The sequence below is a fragment of the Rutidosis leptorrhynchoides genome, chromosome 8 (assembly GCF_046630445.1).
Source record: "Rutidosis leptorrhynchoides isolate AG116_Rl617_1_P2 chromosome 8, CSIRO_AGI_Rlap_v1, whole genome shotgun sequence".
Classification (NCBI taxonomy): domain Eukaryota; kingdom Viridiplantae; phylum Streptophyta; class Magnoliopsida; order Asterales; family Asteraceae; genus Rutidosis; species Rutidosis leptorrhynchoides.
In genome coordinates this window covers 220,012,420-220,032,500 of record NC_092340.1, presented here as the reverse complement: position 1 = coordinate 220,032,500, position 20,081 = coordinate 220,012,420, and positions in this window count along the sequence as shown.

Sequence of the window (20,081 nt, the reverse complement as noted above, 5' to 3'; positions counted from 1 at the left end):
AATCGTAATCTTTTACCACATCCATCCATCTAAGTTGACGATAATTCAAATCTCGTTGATCAAAAAGGTGTTTTAGGCTCTTGTGATCCGAATAAATCATACACTTGACACCATACAAGTAATGGCGCCAAATTTTCAACGCATGAACAACCGCCGCCAACTCAAGATCATGAGTCTGATATCTCGTTTCGTGTTCCTTTAATTGTTGAGAGGCGTTAGCGATGACTTTACCTCTTTGCATTAGAACACAACCGAGCCCATTTAATGAAGCATATCAATAAACCGTCATGTCTTCTACACCTTCCAGCAACACTAAAATCGGAGTTTGACATAACTTCTCTTTTAACAATTGGAAAGCAATTTCTTGCTCGTTTCCCAATTAAATCTCGCATTCTTTCTCGTCAATTTCGTCAACGGAGAAGCGCTCTTAGAAAAGTCTTGAATAAACCGACGGTAATAACCGACCAATTCGAGAAAACTTCGAATTTCCGTAGGCGTAGTCGGTCGTTCCCAACTTTTCACCGTCTCAATCTTCCCCGAATCTACTTGAATACCATCTTTGTTCACGATATAGCCAAGGAATTGAACTTCTCTTAGCCAAAATTCACATTTGGAGAATTTTACATACAACTTCTCCTTCCGCAACGTCTTCAACACACCACGCAAATGATGTTCATATTCCTTCATACTCTTCGAATAGACAAGTATGTCGTCAATGAAAACAATTACCGACTTGTCCAACATAGGTTGGTGCACTCAGTTCATAAGATCCATGAATGCCGCTGGTGCATTCGTAAGACCAAAAGGCATAACTACAAACTCAAAATGCCCGTAACGCGTTCGAAAGGCCGTTTTCTCAATATCTTCCTCACGGACCCGCATTTGGTGATAGCCGGACCGTAGGTCGATCTTAGAGAAATAAGTTGCACCTTGGAGTTGGTCAAACAAATCGTCAATCCGAGGCAATGGATAACGATTCTTTATTGTCACTTTATTCAACTCCCGATAATCGATGCACATCCGCATACTACCATCCTTACTTTTCATGAATAGAACTGGAGCGCCCCATGGCGAAGCACTCGGTCGAATAAAACCCTTCTCAAGTAACTCTTGGGTTTGATTTAACAATTCTTGCATTTCGGTTGGTGCTAAACGATAAGGAGTTTTAGCAATGGGAGTAGCACCCGGAACCAACTCAATGCGAAATTCAACTTGTCTTTCCACCGGAACACCCGGTAATTCATCCGGAAAAACGTCTTCGAATTCATTAACCACCGGAATTTCATTAATGGATGGTGGATCTTCACGAGTATCAACTACATGGGCAAGAAAAGCCATACAACCACTATTAAGAAAACGACGTGCCCGTGCAAGAGTGCATATCGGCACAAGTCTTCTCCGTCTCTCGCCATGAATAATTAGTTCTCCCCTGATCAATCATATATCAAGTTATTGCTTAATTAAGGATTGAGTGCAATAATAAGATGGAGGATGGGATGTTTGATGATTATTTTGGGCCCCGATGACCGTCTTTCACTTTAGCAATTAAGTGATCAACCACCCCGACCCGGTCTTGATTGTTAATTAGCATAATTCACCTTAGCACAATGTAAAATCTCTTGGGAAAGATCACAAGTGGAAATCACAAAGGCTTGAGCAAAATGGTAGAGAATAAACAACCCATAAATGAGAGGCCAAGCTCTCTATTTATAGTATTCGAAATATCCACGGTCTGCGAGTTGCTTAAGTGTCCGCGGAAACTCAGCGGTTTAATCCGCAGTCCTTTATTAGCACAAATATATAACTGATGTACTTATTTTCAGTGAATATCTCATAGCTTTGCATTATAGCTCACGCAATTCTGCTTTTAACTTTTAGCAAATAAAATATACATATACAATGCTATGTATATGATCAAGTCTCCCAAGTTTATTATGGTACATTTCGCGAAGCAGATGTATCATGATAAACTCTAAAAAATAAAGAAATAATCACTAACAATTTTTCGCAAGTGATATTTTATAATTTTTACCACTCATTTATTACCGTTGATGTTATTAAACTCAACGCATAAGCACAACGGTAACTTTCGCAATTCTGTCAAATCAAAACGCTGTAACGGCTAGAAAATTACCGTGTACACGTGGCGGTAATTTTAGCCGTTTAAATGTAATCATTACTCTTTCAACTTACTCGCCCTAATTCCAATTATAAATAGCTGAATAACCCGCATAAAATCTTTACGCTTTCTCTCTCAATTACGTGTTCAATCATATTCATCTGATTACACTCGTTCTTTGCAATTAATTTAATCAACCCTTAATACCTTCAATTCATCATCCGTTCTACTTTTCTGAGTATAAATGGCATCTTCTTCATCTGCCCATACTCCTGGAGGTTTCGTTTCCTATATGACGGAAGCGAAACTCTGAACCCTACAGCAGTGGTATCCTCCACTCGCTTAATTTATTCCCACTGCACCTTCAGTGGATGATCGAGCAAACACTCCCCCTAAAGGGATGATTACTATATATGAGGCCGCCATCTCTCAAGGCAACCTACGCTTCCCACTTACCCAATTTTTTCGCAGTGTCTGCGAATATTATAAAATCACCATTGCTCAACTCCATCCAAACGCGATTAACAAAATCTTGTTGTTTGAGATGTATTGTAATGCTATCAGCCAACAATCGCTGCTTAACGTGTTTCGTGCATGCAATAGCCTTGTGCTATATGATGCGGGATGGTTCTCTTTCTGCAGCAAACTTGGCGTAATGACTTCGCCAAAAGATTCGATTGGCAATTGGTGCAGCTCTTTCTTCTTTATCAACGACACCGCTCATGTGGATAGTAGTATACCAAAAAAGTGGTGTACTGAACTCGATGGCACTCTGAATAACAAACCCATACTTGATGATCTTGAGAATGACATTCTCAAGACACTTAAGGGTGCAAGCCTAATTCTGCAACATATTCAAATGTACCGCTGTACATTGGTAGGGTTTCGATTCAATGGTCTTGGAGCGACTGCGATGCTCTTCTAATTGACCAGATGAATAATGGTATTTCGCCTAAACTTTTCGCATTATATAATGTTTTGTTTTTTTTCTTCGCATATCCTTATGCATTTTTATTTTCGCAGTGATTGAGCTTGGCTTAATCATGAGATCGGCGGATATTAGCAGAATCAGACCTGCGCACCGCGTAAAAGGCGGCAACGACAAGATTATCCCCATTGACGAACCAATCACCAACACTCTTTTCATTTCCGGCGGTGAAGAACGCGGTAAGCGGAAAGCCACAGAAAGTGCAACGACCCCATGCAAAAAACGAGTGCGCACTATATCTGAACAAGAAGCAAGTAAGAAATTGTTAATTTCGCAATATTTTTTTATTATACCCTTATTATTTTCGCACAGATTTGAGATTTTTGCTTATCTGTTTGTAATTGTCCTTTCAGATTCAACTGGTGAAGCTACACCGCTCTATAATATTACGGGGAATATCCCCACAGATATTCTTGAAGAACCTGGTCATGAAGATTTAACAATTCCTTCCGACGCAGATGCGTCTAATCATGAAGAAGAAGAAGAAGAAGAAGAAGAAGAAGAAGAAGAAGAAGAAGAAGAAGAAGAAGAAGAAGATGCGAAAGAAGTTGCAGAGGCAGAAAAAGCCGATCGATTGTACCGTAGGCTCTACAAATTCATTCCCAAAGAAACCAAAGAACAATACCGCAAGCTGACGTATCCACAAGGGGAAAGATAACGATTGCACAATTGCTATAATGCAATTTGCCCAGCTGTTGACAACATTGAGCGCTTTACTGAGATTTCAGATGAATATGAAAAGCAAGTCAAAATTGCTACTGCTCATGAGAGGAAAGCGCGGAAGGTTGAGGCACAGCTTAAAAAGGTTGCAGAGGAAAACATCCAACTCAATAAGAGGGCGGAGAAAGCCGAAAAAGAATTCGCTCAGCTTGTGAAATATATGCCGGAATTCGCAGATAAAGTGATGGATTCGCAACCAGTCACTGAAAAATTCCGAGCATACGCACAAGCATCCAAACTCGCCATACGCTGCGAGTGGCATGACTTATTGTGCAAACTTGGCGACCTCTCTCAACCTCTCCCCTCAGATATGGCAAGTGAAATATGTGCCACGGATGATGCCTGAGAAGCACTCGCAAGGGCAAAGAAGGAGGTTGAAAAAGTTAACATACCATCCTTAGAGGAACTGGTTCAACAAGAGGGCGTTACTTTTGCAGACATTAAAGCGTTAGAGCTTTAAATTGTCTTAGTTAGATTTCAAACAATTATTTTGCAATCCTTGATTGCATTTTTTGTAATTATCCGGGATGTTTCGCGCTTAATACTAGTGACATATTTTCATTCCGCAGTTTCAACTTTGTTTATTTATATAGCGCTTTACTTTATCATATATTCATAATTCAGACTTGCCCTTTGCAATTTCTGCATTCGCTATTGTGCACATAACAAACGTGTACTTTATGCGAAACAATCTTTTAATCATTATGAATCTTCTAAGTTCGACAAATTGATCCTTAGGTAATTTTTAGCATTGCGAAGCATCTAAATATTAGCAAGATCAAATACTTAGGAAATTTTATCCTTTCGCAATATTTACAATTTAACACAACTGGGCAATTTCATCACTTTGGCTTTTTACTCATTATTTCATAATGCATACGTGCATTATTATAACATTTAAGCAGGCCATGATTAGCGAAAATCTTGCCATTTTACTTAAAGTATCCGCGGATTCGTAATTATATACGCATAAACATTAACTTAGTGTTATGATAGAATGAGTAATTGCATTCTGCAAAATAATCACTACGCGTGGCCACACGCAGTGTTTTCGCTTTGTAAAGAGACAATTACTGACAATGAGATTAACTTTTCTTTATTCATTACTCTTTCGCATTACATAGTTCAGAAAATAAAAGTAGCATATCAAACATTGATCAAGTTTGACTATGCAGTCTATCACAACCTTCTTTACTTCAATTATTCGCATTATTCAGAGTGAATTGAATGCCCTTCAACACCCATGTTTTCGCTTGCCATAATCATAGCGCAAAACGGCTCTACTTCCATAGACGTTAGCATTCCAATTCCCTTATTAGCAGAAAACTTGACCATGCCATGTATAGTAGAAGGGATAGCGCCAAACATGCGCAAAGCAGTGCGCTCAATTGAATCGCGACTGATTTCGCATTATGTATAGATTCAATAAAGCTTGGCACCTCAGTGACTCATCACGGTCATCAACTAGCTCCATTTGCAATTCCAACTGGACAACAGGCCAAGTTGACTCTCCTGAGAATCCAGCAAGTGAAATCGCAGTAGGTTTCATCAAAACCTGAATTTCTGCAGACAGTTTACTAAAACATTATTCGTACATGACATCTACACTGCTACTAGTGTCCACATGTACCTTCATTATCATAATTCCAGTATTTACAATGCGACATGAAACCACCACTGGTTTGTCCACATCCGCGGTCAGACTTGCAGGGGAAAAGTAATAGAGGGACATTTCCAACTGACAATCTGCTCAGATATTTGAAGTACAGACATTTCGCCTTGCACCTCTACCACATTAATGACCTGGATTCCGCACTGGTTTTCTTTCTTACTCACCATCTTTACACCCAAATTTTTTACTGCGGGAGCCTTTCGCTCAAACACATTTGGCGCATTTGAGGTATTGGCTTCTGTAGGAATTATAATCGCGTTTGTAGTACTTGCAGCTTTCTGCGTGATTAAATGGTCCAGCTTACCTTGTTCATATGCCTCCGCGATCAATTCCGCCAAATCTCTACAGCGGTTGGTGTCATGTCCATAATTGTCATGAAAAACACAAAACTTTGACCGATCACGCCTACTATTCTCTCCCAAAGGCTGCGGATCAGGAAAAGACTTAGCAACCCTTTCTTGTAACAAAATTTCTTTAGGGGTTTTTGTTAGCATCTGAATGATATTGAAAGATTCGTTGTTCCACTTTCGCGTAGAATAACGATCGCGACTACCATAACCATGGTTATCATGCTGACCCTGAAATCTTTCATTTCGCAGGTAACCACCGCCGTTATTTCTCCGCAGAAATCCAGAACCGCGATAACTATCCATGTTACCATCACGAAAAGAGTCATTGTCATCCCGCCAGCTTTTATCTCTACCCCACCCACATGCAGGGGTTATAGTGCTATCCTCTCCACCTCGGAGATAATCATATGTTTCTTGTTGAACCTTAGCAAAAGTCTGCGGGACATCTCTTCGCAATCTTCGCACAAGCGTAGGATGTCGCTGCGGATTAATAGCGTGCAAAAAACCTGAGATTTTTTGATCTTCATTCAAGCTTGGGATCTTTTGGCACTCATAAATGTACCGTGTGAGTAATGCACTTAAAGTTTCCTTGTTGCCTTGTTTAATATCATGACATTCTATATGCGTCTTTCTCTGCGGTAATAGATTCTGAAATTGTAACAAGAATTTTTCGCGAAGATCGACAAAGCCTATAATATTGCGAGCTTGTAGGCTATGAAACCACTCCCTTACTGACCCTTGCAAAGCCATAGGGAAAACTCTATAAGCAACTGGCGCATCCCAGTTATAGGTGCTCACCACCCCTTCAAAGCGTTGCAGAAAGTCTAAAGGATCGGTTAAACCGGATTAAACCCCCAATGTTGTCGGCACAATTGGCGGAGAAACAATTGCATAGTCAGAAATATGCTGGACAAACTTGTCCGTAGCAGTTGTGATTTCAGTTTCCTTTTTTGTGCGAGTATCCGCATTCTCCGCACAAAACTTGGCTATCATATCTTGCAAGAAATTTGGCTGTTCAAACTTGTGTTGCATTGACTTTGGCACAATGCTTTTGAAAGCGTTCGCTAAAAAATGCCGAGCATCTTCTCTGCGAATATCATCAGATGCTTTACCTTCATTCCCATAACGAGGGAAAGGTGTTGGTGGTCGCCTTCGCTTAACATGTGGATTTTTTACAAATTCTTCTGCACTTTCCGAATCATCAGAAAATTCATTCTCTTCTCTTGGCACTTTCGCAGTCTTCAAATTATAAATAGAATTTAAGATAACACATTCATCCGCGCCATCGCTATCACTGTCGCAATGATCAATGACTAAGCGATCAGCTTGTAATCCAGAATCATTCAACTACCGTAAATAAGTTCGCGGTACACGAGTTTCGAGAAAATCTTTTCTAGCATGCTCAATAGCAGTACCAAGTACTTTGTCTGCTTTTCCGGCCAAAATCTTTAACTGCTTACCATCAGCGATGGTTTCTTCGCGATGTTGCTGCAAATTCCTGCGTGCGACCATTTTTTCTGCAGCAACTTCTGGCTGCGATTCATTAGCATTATTTGCAGCATATGTCTTAGCAGTCGGTTCTTGAACCGAGTTTCCCGCGTTTACATTAGCATTTGCTTGTATTGGAAATGATAAAACATTCTGCGAATCGCTAGACAGTGCATCAGCGTTCGCAGACACACCTGTTTGCTTTGCGTTTGTCATCATGACAATCAAGCAAATCAAATGACTACACCGTCAAAAAACACCTGCAAATCATCACAACAAAAACGCGATTGAAATTAAACAGACAAATTAATTGTTTGATAGTACAAAACAAAAAATTTCAAGTTTAAATCGCAAAACGCGTTCCACGGATGGTAACAATTGATCAATCCTATATCAAGTTATTGCTTAATTAAATATTGAGTGCAATAATAAGATGGAGGATGGGATGTTTGATGATTATTTTGGGCCCCGATGATCATCTTTCACTTTAGAAATTAAGTGATCAACCACCCCGACCCGGTCTTGATTGTTAATTAGCATAATTCACCTTAGCACAATGTAAAATCCCTTGGGAAAGATCACAAGTGGAAATCACAAAGGCTTGAGCAAAATGGCAGAGAATCAACAACCCATAAATGAGAGTCCAAGCTCTCTATTTATAGTATTCGAAATATCCGTGGTATGCGAGTTTCTTAAGTGTCCGCGGAAACTCAGCGGTTTAAACCGCAGTCCTTTATTAGCGCGAAAATATAACTGCTGTATTTATTTTCAGCGAGTATCTCATAGCTTTGCATTATAGCTCACGCAATTCTGCTTTTGACTTTTAGCAAATAAAATATACATATACAATGCTATGTATATGATCATCCCCCACTTGGGGTCTTTACCCTGATAGACTTTTCATGGCATGCAATATCAGCTCTATAACGATCGAGCCAATCCATACCAACGACAACATCAAACTCACCCAAAGTCATCGGAATGAGATCAATTCTAAACGTTTCAGAACCGAACACAATATCACAATCATTACAAACATCAACCCCTAGCACCGTCTTACCATCCGCTATTTCAACTTCTACCGGATGACTTAACTTAGCTAGTTGCTTATTAAGTTTAGGCACAAATTTTGGAGAAACAAACGATAAATTAGCACCGCTATCAAATAGTATCCTTGCCGGATTAGAGTTAACCATGAAAGTACCTGAGATGACTTCAATGGATTGCTTGGCCTCATCATGGATCATTAAATAATTACGTCCTCGAGCCGTACCCACCGCCTTCTCCAACTTTTTAACATGATCGGTGTTCAAATCGGGACACTCCGGCCTTCGGTGCCCTTCTTTACCACAATTAAAACAAGTGAGTTTGCTCGGCGCCTTGGTACAATCACGGGCCAAGTGGCCCCTTTGATTACAATTGAAACACGTGGGTCCATAACTCAAAGAACCACCTTTCTTCACGCTATTAACACTTTCGGACCCTTTCTTAAACTTTTTGTTTGAAAAGTTCGAATGACTCGAACCTTCAAATTTTCTCTTAGAGAAAGAGAAATCACTTTGCTTTGGGACTTCTGGTTCGAAGCCCCAGGCTAACTCAAACAATTCCTCAAAAGACTTAGCCATTCCGTGACTAATCTTACGCTTTAACTCATCGCTTAGTGTACGATAAAAATCTAGCATCAACTTGTGATCATCGCCAACATACTCCGGGCAAAAACGAGTCTTTACCAAAAAGGTCGACTTGAGGGTAACCAAGTCCATTGAACCTTGTCGCAAATTGTAGAACTCGTCCCGGATTTTATCAAGGTCGGAAGGAGTTCGTTATTATTTGAAAAATTCCTTTTTGAACTCTTCCCACGTCAAGCTCATGCATTGCTCTTCACCATAAAACTTAATATTATCGTCCCACCACAACTTAGCCTCTTCACGTAACATGCTAGAACCATATCTCGTCTTCTTCTCGGGAAGACACTCCGCGGTACGGAAAGCCCCCTCGATGTCGGAGATCCAACATGTGCTTTTCAATGGATCCCTCACTCCATTAAACATAGGAGGTTGAGCATCCTTGAATTTTTTGTAATGGAAGTCTCACCTTCCCTATCCACCATTACCATCACCCCCTTCGCCCCGAGGATGAATGTTTCTAGCTTCTAATGCCTCTTCAATTGCAGCATTCATTCGCTCACTGATTAACTCGGTTACTTACCCATCAACCGATTCTTGGAAAACCTTTCGGACATCCTCAAGGAATTCCGCTCTTTGCTTTTTAATGATGGCCTCGACCCTGGCCGTGAATTCGGAGTCCTCGCTAGGGCCTCCATTTTCGGTTTCATGACCATTTCGCATCATTCTACAAAACAGAAATAGGTTAACCAATGAAACGAAGGACAAGTCATAAATATACCACACCGCTCCAGCTTGCTTAACAATCATCGTACATCGCTTGCTTGACACGACTTGAACCCGTAACAATGGTAGCTAATCATTGTTACGCGAGCACGTTGCATTAACTCGCTAGTACAACGTCTATCTCGCTTGATGATTTCAAAACACAACATGAAACAATTAGTACAAGGTTAGATCACATAACCTAGGCACTAACCACACCCGGTCCGACCCGTCTCCCACAAGTCCCGCATAAAACGCATACATAATAAAGTCTAAGTTTAGGCACCTATCTCAAGTCGCATAAATCCCTTAGACCATGCTCTAATACCACTTGAAACAACCCAACCCGTATTCAACCTGATAAATTTTTTTTTTTTTTTGTAACGAACATTAACGTGCCATTGGAATGATATAACCCATTCCATACAACCCATTAAAACGTACAACAAGTTTAATGTTTACAAAAGGCACTAAGGCCATTAATCAAAAGTAATACAAGTTCGACCCATTTGAAATGATAGTTTTAATCCAACTACACCCGAGCATGGTTTGGGGCTAAACTACCCAAAAGCATTAGGTCATCTTCCAAAAGCTTTAACTAGCACGCATCATGGGAATCTAATACCCAATAACCCCTTTTCCTTTCTCCGTGTTCGCACCTAAAAATGTAAACAATAAGAGGGTAAGCTAAAGCTTAGTGAGTGCAATAGTTATACATATACATATATAACCTACTTACTTGCAATCACTTACACAATATCGTATACAAACTTGTAACTCAAATAGCATGTCATCATACTCGTAATACTAACAAGTTGTACAATATCACCAAACCGTATTAGCATATACTCAACACAATCTATATATATAATATGCTAAACAATCAACAAACCCCCATATGGTTAACCATAAACACTATGGTGATACCGGCTTGATGGTTCACACCATACGTATTTGAGTCATACTCTTTATAGTGCTACCGGCTCGTGGTTCACAATTTGTTTTATAGTGCTACCGGCTCGATGGTTCACACTTGATGCTACCGGCTTGATGGTTCACATCATGATTTTATAGTGCTACCGGCTCTTTGGTTCACACTTCGGCGCTACCGGCTCGATGGTTCACGCCTTATTTTATAGTGCTACTGGCTCGATGGTTCACACTTTGACACTTATCACATACATGTTATGGCACTACCGGCTCGATGGTTCGTACCATAGCATTCACAAATAAATACGTCAAATACACATACGTATAATTACTCCACTCACCTTATAGACTAGGTAATGAATTAACAACTCCTCAAGCTTCAAAGTGAAGTAACTAATACAATAAGTACAATTTCAATATACCAAACTAGTTGGACTTGACACCAACATTTATCACTTAAGCATTTAATGACCCATGTTCATTAAATGACCCATTTACTCCAAAACCGCCCATTAATGGCCAAGACTCATCATCAATCACTAAAAACTAGTGATTATAGTCCAATAACAATAGCTACCACCTTTTAGGGTATTTTCATACTTGTCTTTGCCCAACTAGGTCAACATTACCCCTTTTGACCCATTTTAACACTTAGACTCGCAAGTTGGTCAAACACGAACCCATTAGCAAGTCTTTCATCAATTTACAAGTACATTAGTGACTACCAACACAATTTAACACTTACAATCTCGATATACATGACCAAACCATAGATTATAGCTATTAGGGTTTTCTTACATCAATATTACCCAAATTCACCCATTAAATTCCCAAATGGGTCTTACAAGCCTCAAATGACCCAAACCCTAGCCATAAATTAACTAAAACTTAAAACATTGAGTTAAGACTTACCAACACTATCAAGTCATAGCTATGAACGAGGAGAACAAATTTCCTATTTGCTCCAAAGATCGAATCACAAGTCTTCAACTTCGAATCTCACTTTTAATCTAAAAGGGTTTGGTGTTTTGGAAGAGAAATTGGAAAGAAAAGGGAAATGAAAATGAATTAAATGAGATAAGTGGTTGACATTTGAGCCACAAATCTGATCCAAATATGAAAAGACGAAAATACCCTCCAGTTAACCCTTTTTAAAACTGAATTCAGAGTCAGACTGGAAGGTCTGCCGCGGCGCGGCCCCATATCGTCGCGGCGCGACAATTAAAGGAAATCAGATCCTCTTTAGCCCGCCTCTTGACTTCTGATTTACGTGAGATGCCGCGGCACGGCCCACTCCATCGCGGCGCGACGTTGTGCTGCAACTGACCATTTCGACTATTTTAAATCAACATTGATTTATTCGACTTGTACACCTCGTTCACGCTTCCTTTATTCGTTTGAACTTCGTCTTTACGTCTCATATGACTTAACACTATCAAAACCCATGCATATACTTATACATGCATCTAATCTCAAACGTAACATATAAATATATCTCGTATACATCAAGTTAACACTTTAATCGTTTAATCACATAAATAAGCGAATTATAACGTTCTAATGATTAAATAAGTACCTTAAGACACGTATGAAGAAAACGGGATGTTACAGATATGATTTAATTGTTGGAAATAAATATGTAAAATAATATGCGATGTAATAAAAACTATTATTATAAATATATGTAACATCCAGCATTTTTTCGTTAAATTTATTTTTAACACTGTCTTTTTTTTTAAAATAATATCTTTCGTTATTTAAATTCGTATTTTCCGTTGGCTAACGTTCATAATATTCCCGTTATTTAATTATAACATCACTCGTTTACTCGAGCGTTTTTAAAATATTCGTTTGGTTAATTCTCGCACCCGCTTTGAAACTCGAGGGACCAAAGTTGCAAAGGGGCCTAACTAGTTGACTAGGTCAACTAGTCAAACCCCACCATCACCTCTCTTCTCCCTTTTTCTCTCTAGCTCAAGAACACTCTTTTTCTCTCAATCAATTCAATCATCATCTAAATCCGATTGGAGAAGCAAACATCAAAACAAATTACATTTTCGTGATCCTCTCTTCATCCTCTACATTTTGGTACCAATTTCATCAAGTTTGGGTAACTTTTTAAAAACACTAGAATTCTCTAAATTCGTTTTATATACTTGAAATGGTGTTAGTTAGTGTCTATGGCTCGTGTCTAGCATGAATATATGATTTATTTGCTCGATTTGTTGTTTTAAGTAACTAGTATGAACATTTGAAATGGGTGTGCTTAATCTTTGATTTTGGAGGATTAAATGTTGTTTAAATGTTAAAGTTCATGTTTTAATTGTGTTACTAGTATCACTAGCTTCATTTTGATGTGTAGGTTGATTAAGAAAACTTCAAGAACATGATTAGTGAGTTTGTGAATTTTGGTTAGGGTTTGATACACTTAAAACGAACTTTTGATGCATCGAATGCTTGTTAATGTTGTTGATAAGTGTTTAGTTGCCATGTATGTTTCATTACCTTCAAAACGACGTATCGTATGTGTAAATTGGATTCCCGAGTCAAGAAATGCGTTTTGTGAACTTGAAACCTTAATTTTGAACGTTTAATGATCATTTGATGAGGTTTTCATTGTTGTTAATGATGGATTTGATTTATGAAATGTGTTTAGGTGTATTCCTTGTTAAAATACCTTTCCAACGATATAAGATTCATGTTTTGAATGTTTATGGTTCACTACTTATGATTGTTTGAAGTTGGATTCGTGCTTGAGTGTGAAAACTGCCAGACTTGCTGATCAGTTAAATGAAGCGGCGCGCCATTTTGGTCTGTCCCAAATTCTTTTGATTTTCACGTTTTCACCCCCGCTTACTCGTAACTCCGATTAACATGAAACTTGGCCAACATGCTTATATATACTTTCTCATCATGGAAAAATTGTCGGATACCCGACCCGACCCCGTTGAATTTGACTTTGACCAAGTTTGACTTTTAGTCAAACTTAACCAAACACTTATGAAATCGTTTTAATCGTATTTTATACTTGATACTTGCATGAAACTTGACAACGTGATTCACATGCTACATAATCGAGTCGTAACGAGCCATATGACTAATCGAACACATTTCGCCCGACCTTGTGTCATAACCTTAATTGATACAACTTACTTGTTTAGGTCAAGGCTAAGCAACTTTCATGCACACGTTTACTTTGTGAAGTACAATTATACTCGTGCACTCGAGGTGAGATCATAGTCCCATCTTTCAACAACTTTTATACTTTTAAATCATGAGATGAGAAACATATACGGTTTTATACTACATACTTTTATACTTTGAACACAAGTACGGAAAACAAACATTCCACAGCGAGTTAGAACAAAAATCCTCAATTCGATTATCATTAGTTACACTTGCAGGGTGTAAGCGAGAACTTATATTATGTGGCCATACGGGTTTGACAAACCCTCATTTTAGACGGTTCGCTACCGTCTACGGATAAAATATATTTTCGAGAAATAGTGTATGTTCTAACACTATTGTGATGGGGTTCTATGGAAGGAAACGTTAAGTCTTGATAATTGGGTGCTCGCGAACAATACTTTTGGAATGCAAACGATTTTGATAATCAACGTTATGGGAATACTAAATCTTGTGGTTCAAAAACAATGTTTATTACAAACACCTATGATTTCACCAACGTTTTTCGTTGACAGTTTTCTATATGTTTCTTAGGTTCATACTTGGCTATTTGATACATGCTTCTGCGTACACTCATACTTGCTTGGGGTCAAGCATACTTGCATACACTCTAATTTCTTGCTTGGGGTCAAGCATACATACATACATACATACATACATACATACATACACTAATGATAGCACCTTTGGATTCAAACTTTTGTCTACATACATATGCTATTTATAGCAACCGTGATTTTAAACTTATTATGTTGCAAGTTATTTCATTTATACTTTATACTTTTGTAAACTTAAACTTGTTGTCGAACCGTTTGGTAAACTAAACTTTGCAAGTCTTGTGCGATTCAAATGAATGCGACATAATTTTGGTCAAACGAGTCTCATATAGGGACTACGACCACGTAACGGGACCTAAGTTAGCGGCGCCATCAATGACGATTTTGTCAGGTCACTGCAGATGGTATCAGAGCTGGTTTAACCTTAGCCGTAAAGGTAGTCACGCGCTCCGGCTCTCAGGCCTGGCACCCATACGGACTATACTTTTTGGCGGGTTAATCGTAGAGGGGGTTATCACAGGGTTACCTGTGACGAAGCATTAGCTCTTACCCCTTGCGATCCCTTGGAATTTGAAGTTTGGCAGTTTGGCAGAAATGCGGGCCGTAAAATCAGTGTCTGAGGTACACTCAGTGGTCACCAAGCAGTTAGCTGGAAAGGTACTAGGTGGGTTTCTACCCCATCTGTCGCTACAGATGGTATCAGAGCGTTGGTTGTAGGGAACTAGAATGTGCATTAGTGTGTCTGACAGAGTCGTTAGGACGCATTAGTGAATCTAGACTACAACCGGATAGTTAGCCATTGCATTCTGACATACATTTTCTATAGATAGCACTTACTTGACTACTTGTGCATTATACTTGAATCATTCTTAGGTGAACCTCTTAATGGTACCAAGTTTTCATCATACGAACTCGTATTCTGCAATTTTCTGGTAACACACATAAATTCAAGATTCATACTCGTAAGGATGACGACAACTTCATTAGTCACACTTATTCGAGAACTTTGTCTCCCGGATTGTTTTTCGCCACCGTTTCAACTTACTATCGGTTTCCCACCGTTGTTTCTTACTATCTACCATTTCGTGTTACTATCATCACTACTCTAGGTGAGTATCGTCGTCACTACTTATCACTACGGTTGCGTACCATTCGTTATCATGATTCGTTTCTCATTTCGTGCCTAAATGCATTATTGTTTGACTTGAACCGCATTGAGGTGAACAATTATTTATACACTTCCCTCGGGGAACGCTTCTTTAGAGTTGCACTAATTCTTTCGATCAATATGAGTCACGTTTGAGATGTCGTTACACTTTGTTCATTCTAGATCTTCACAGTTACATGAACTTGATGTTATGGAGTGATGTGGGAATGGAGGTATGAGTTAGCATAATATAAAGACACTCGATCAATGTGGTTATATTATGGTAAGTCATACCAAAGTTCTAATAACACGTGATGGTGGTTGGACTCGATCAACCTAATCACCACCATGTGCCATGTACATGACTTCATTTTTCTTGTTTGAACATCCGAAAACTCCGAGAATACTGATAACAACTATACAAGGGACACACCTCCGATTATTGTCGAACCATACTTATGCTTCCGAACGAATGGCAAATTCTTTCAACATCAAACATATGTTACACGTGTATACTATCTCGTTTTCGCACAGTTTTATCAGCGAACTTCAATATGCTTGTTATGCTCACATCGAGGCGGAAACTTCTCTCGCCTTACATTCGTACTTCCGTATAAGTAAATCTTTTATCTAAATTCTCAATGGAGAGAGAGACTCTTCACATTATACTAGTATTCACCTCGAGGGTGAATAGTCCTAACGAACGTTTTTGGAAACCGATAAATCTTCCGCGGCACGAAATTCTTGAGAAACAAAAACTTGTTCAAAATATATCTTAAGGAGATATACTTCATTTCGGATCGAGATCCTCGTTTCACTTCTAGATTTCGGAGTGCCTTACAAAAAGTCTCGGGACCACGTTTAGACATAGTACCGCGTGTCATCCACGAACCGACGAACAAAGCAAATGTACGATTCGAACCTTGGGAACCATAATACGAATTTGTGTTATCAACTTCAAATCTACTTGGGAAAAGTCTTTGCCTTTAACCGAATTCTTTTACAACGATAATTATCACACGAGTATTAACGCCACACCTTTCGAAAACTCATAAAGCTGCAATTGTCGTTTTCTTAATCGTTGAACCGAAGTAGGTGACAAGCAAACCACCGGACTCGACCCCTTTCATGAAACAACCGAGAAATTGTTCAAATCCAAAAAGACTCAAAACGGCCCGTGGTCGTCGAAAGGGCCATGCCAATGTTAGACGTAAACCTTCCGAATTCCATGTGTGAAACCGCGTAACGTTAAAAGTCTCACCTTGAAAAGGTGCAATCCGTTTCGAGAAACGTAGAAAGCTCTATCTGTGATACTTTGATCCTTTTGAAATCTTGGAACGTATTGTACCCGTTGCTTACCATTTAGAATTTCCGACCCAATTGAGCTTCGTTCATCCTACATTCCATGTATCAAACTTAAGGAAGTGTCTTGCCAAACAAGAACTTTTTATTCCTTTCGATGAGCTTACTATCGATGACAAACTTCCCTTCCTAGGAAAACCGATTGAAATTTTGAATCGTGAAATCAAACTTTAAAACAACGTAAAACCCCGATTTTCAAAGTTTGTTGAAATGCCCAAGGGAGTACCTTCACTTATTCGTAGAATCGACAACGCAAGATCTCGAGGAAGAAACAACGACTACTACTTCCAACTAAATTTCGGGACGAAATTTCTTTTAAGGTGTGGGTAATGTAACATCCCGCATTTTTTCGTTAAATTTATTTTTAACACTGTCTTTTTTTTTTTAAATAATATCTTTCATTATTTAAATTCGTATATTCCGTTGGCTAACGTTCATAATATTCCCGTTATTTAATTATAACATCACTCGTTTACTCGAGCATTTTTAAAATATCCGTTTGGTTAATTCCCGCACCCGCTTTGAAACTTGAGGGACCAAAGTTGGAAAGGGGCCTAACTAGTTAACTAGGTCAACTAGTCAAACCCCATCATCACCACTCATTCACTTCACCTCTCTTCTCCCTTTTTCTCTCTAGCTCAAGAATACTCTTTTTCTCTCAATCAATTCAATCATCATCTAAATCCGATTGGAGAAGCAAACATCAAAACAAATTACATTTTCGTGATCCTCTCTTCATCCTCTACATTTTGGTACCAATTTCATCAAGTTTGGGTAACTTTCTAAAAACACTAGATTTCTCTAAATTCATTTTATATACTTGAAATGGTGTTAGTTAGTGTCTATGGCTCGTGTCTAGCATGAATATATGATTTATTTGCTCGATTTGTTGTTTTAAGTAACTAGTATGAACATTTGAAATGGGTGTGCTTAATCTTTGATTTTGGAGGATTAAATGTTGTTTAAATGTTAAAGTTCATGTTTTAATTTTGTTACTAGTATCACTAGCTTCATTTTGATGTGTAGGTTGATTAAGAAAACTTCAAGAACATGATTAATGAGTTTGTAAATTTTGGTTAGGGTTTGATAAACTTAAAATGAACTTTTGATGCATCGAATGCTTGTTAATGTTGTTGATAAGTGTTTAGTTTCCATGTATGTTTCATTACCTTCAAAACAGCGTATCGTATGTGTAAATTGGATTCCCGAGTCAAGAAATGCGTTTTGTGAACTTGAAACCTTGATTTTGAACGTTTAATGATCATTTGATGTGGTTTTCTTTGTTATTAATGATGGATTTGATTGATGAAATGTGTTTAGTTGTATTCTTTGTTTAAATACCTTTCTAACGATATAAGATACGTGTTTTTAATGTTTACGGTTCACAAGTTATGATTGTTTGAAGTTGGATTCGTGCTTGAGTGTGAAAACTGCCAGACTTGCTAATCAGTTAAATGGAGCGGCGCGCCATTTTGGTCTGTCCCAAATTCTTTTGGTTTTCACCCCCGCTTATTCGTAACTCTGATTAACATGAATCTTGGCCAACATGCTTATATATATTTTCTCATCATGGAAAAATTGTCGGATACCCGACCCGACCCCGTTGACTTTGACCAAGTTTGACTTTTAGTCAAACTTAACCAAACACTTATGAAATCGTTTTAATCGTATTTTATACTTGATTCTTGCATAAAACTTGACAACGTGATTCACATGCTACATAATCGAGTCGTAACGAGCCATAGGACTAATCGAACACATTTCACCCGACCTTGTGTCGTAACCGGTTAATTGATACAACTTAATTGTTTAGGTCAAGGCTAAGCAACTTTCATGCACACATTTACTTTATGAAGTACAATTATACTCGTGCACTCGAGGTGAGATCATAGTCCCATCTTTCAACAACTTTTATACTTTTAAATCATGGGATGAGAAACATATACGGTTTTATACTACATACTTTTATACTTTGAACAATAGTACGGAAAACAAACATTTCACAGCGAGTTAGAAAAAAAATCCTCAATTCGATTATCATTAGTTACACTTGCAGGGTGTAAGCGAGAACTTATATTGTGTGGCCATACGGGTTTGACAAACCCTCATTTCGGACGGTTCGCTACCTTCTACGGATGAAATATATTTTCGAGAAACAGTGTATGTTCTAACACTATTGTGATGGGGTTCTATGGAAGGAAATGTTAAGTCTTGATAATTGGGTGCTCGCGAACAATACTTTTGGAATGCAAACGATTTTGATAATCAACGTTATGGGAATACTAAATCTTGTGGTTCAAAAACAACGTTTATTACAAACACCTATGATTTCACCAACGTTTTTCGTTGACAGTTTTCTATATGTTTCTCAGGTTCATACTTGGCTATTTGATACATGCTTCTGTGTACACTCATACTTGCTTAGGGTCAAGCATACTTGCATACACTCTGATTTCTTGCTTGGGGTCAAGCATACATACATACATACATACATACATACATACATACATACATACATACATACATACATACATACATACATACATACATACATACATACCCTAATGATAGCACCTTTGGATTCAAATTTTTGTCTACATACATACGCTATTTATAGCAACCGTGATTTTAAACTTATTATGTCGCAAGTTATTTCATTTATACTTTATACTTTTGTAAACATAAACTTGTTGTCGAACCGTTTGGTAAACTAAACTTTGCAAGTCTTGTGCGATTCAAATGAATGCGACATAATTTTGGTCAAACGAGTCTCATATAGGGACTACGACCATGTAACGGGACCTAAGTTAGCGGATCCGTCAATGACGATTTTGTCGGGTCACTACAATAAATAGAGTTATATATATAAAAATATGTATATAAATATTACTTGTAAATATATAAAATTATATTAAATATAATTGTTTAAAAATATATAACATATTTATTTTAGTAGTTAAACTTGCTACTTAAAACTGTTTATATATAGAAAAAGAATATATTAAAAATAATTGATTTCGAGCTTAAATAGTAAACAATTGTAATACTCGGTTGGCATTTTGTCAGTGTTCATACAGATCTAATACATATATCTGAAAGATTAAGATAAAAGTTGGACTGTAAATTGTTTACGAAGATTTTAGATTTGTTAAAAATATTTTTACCTTTTTAG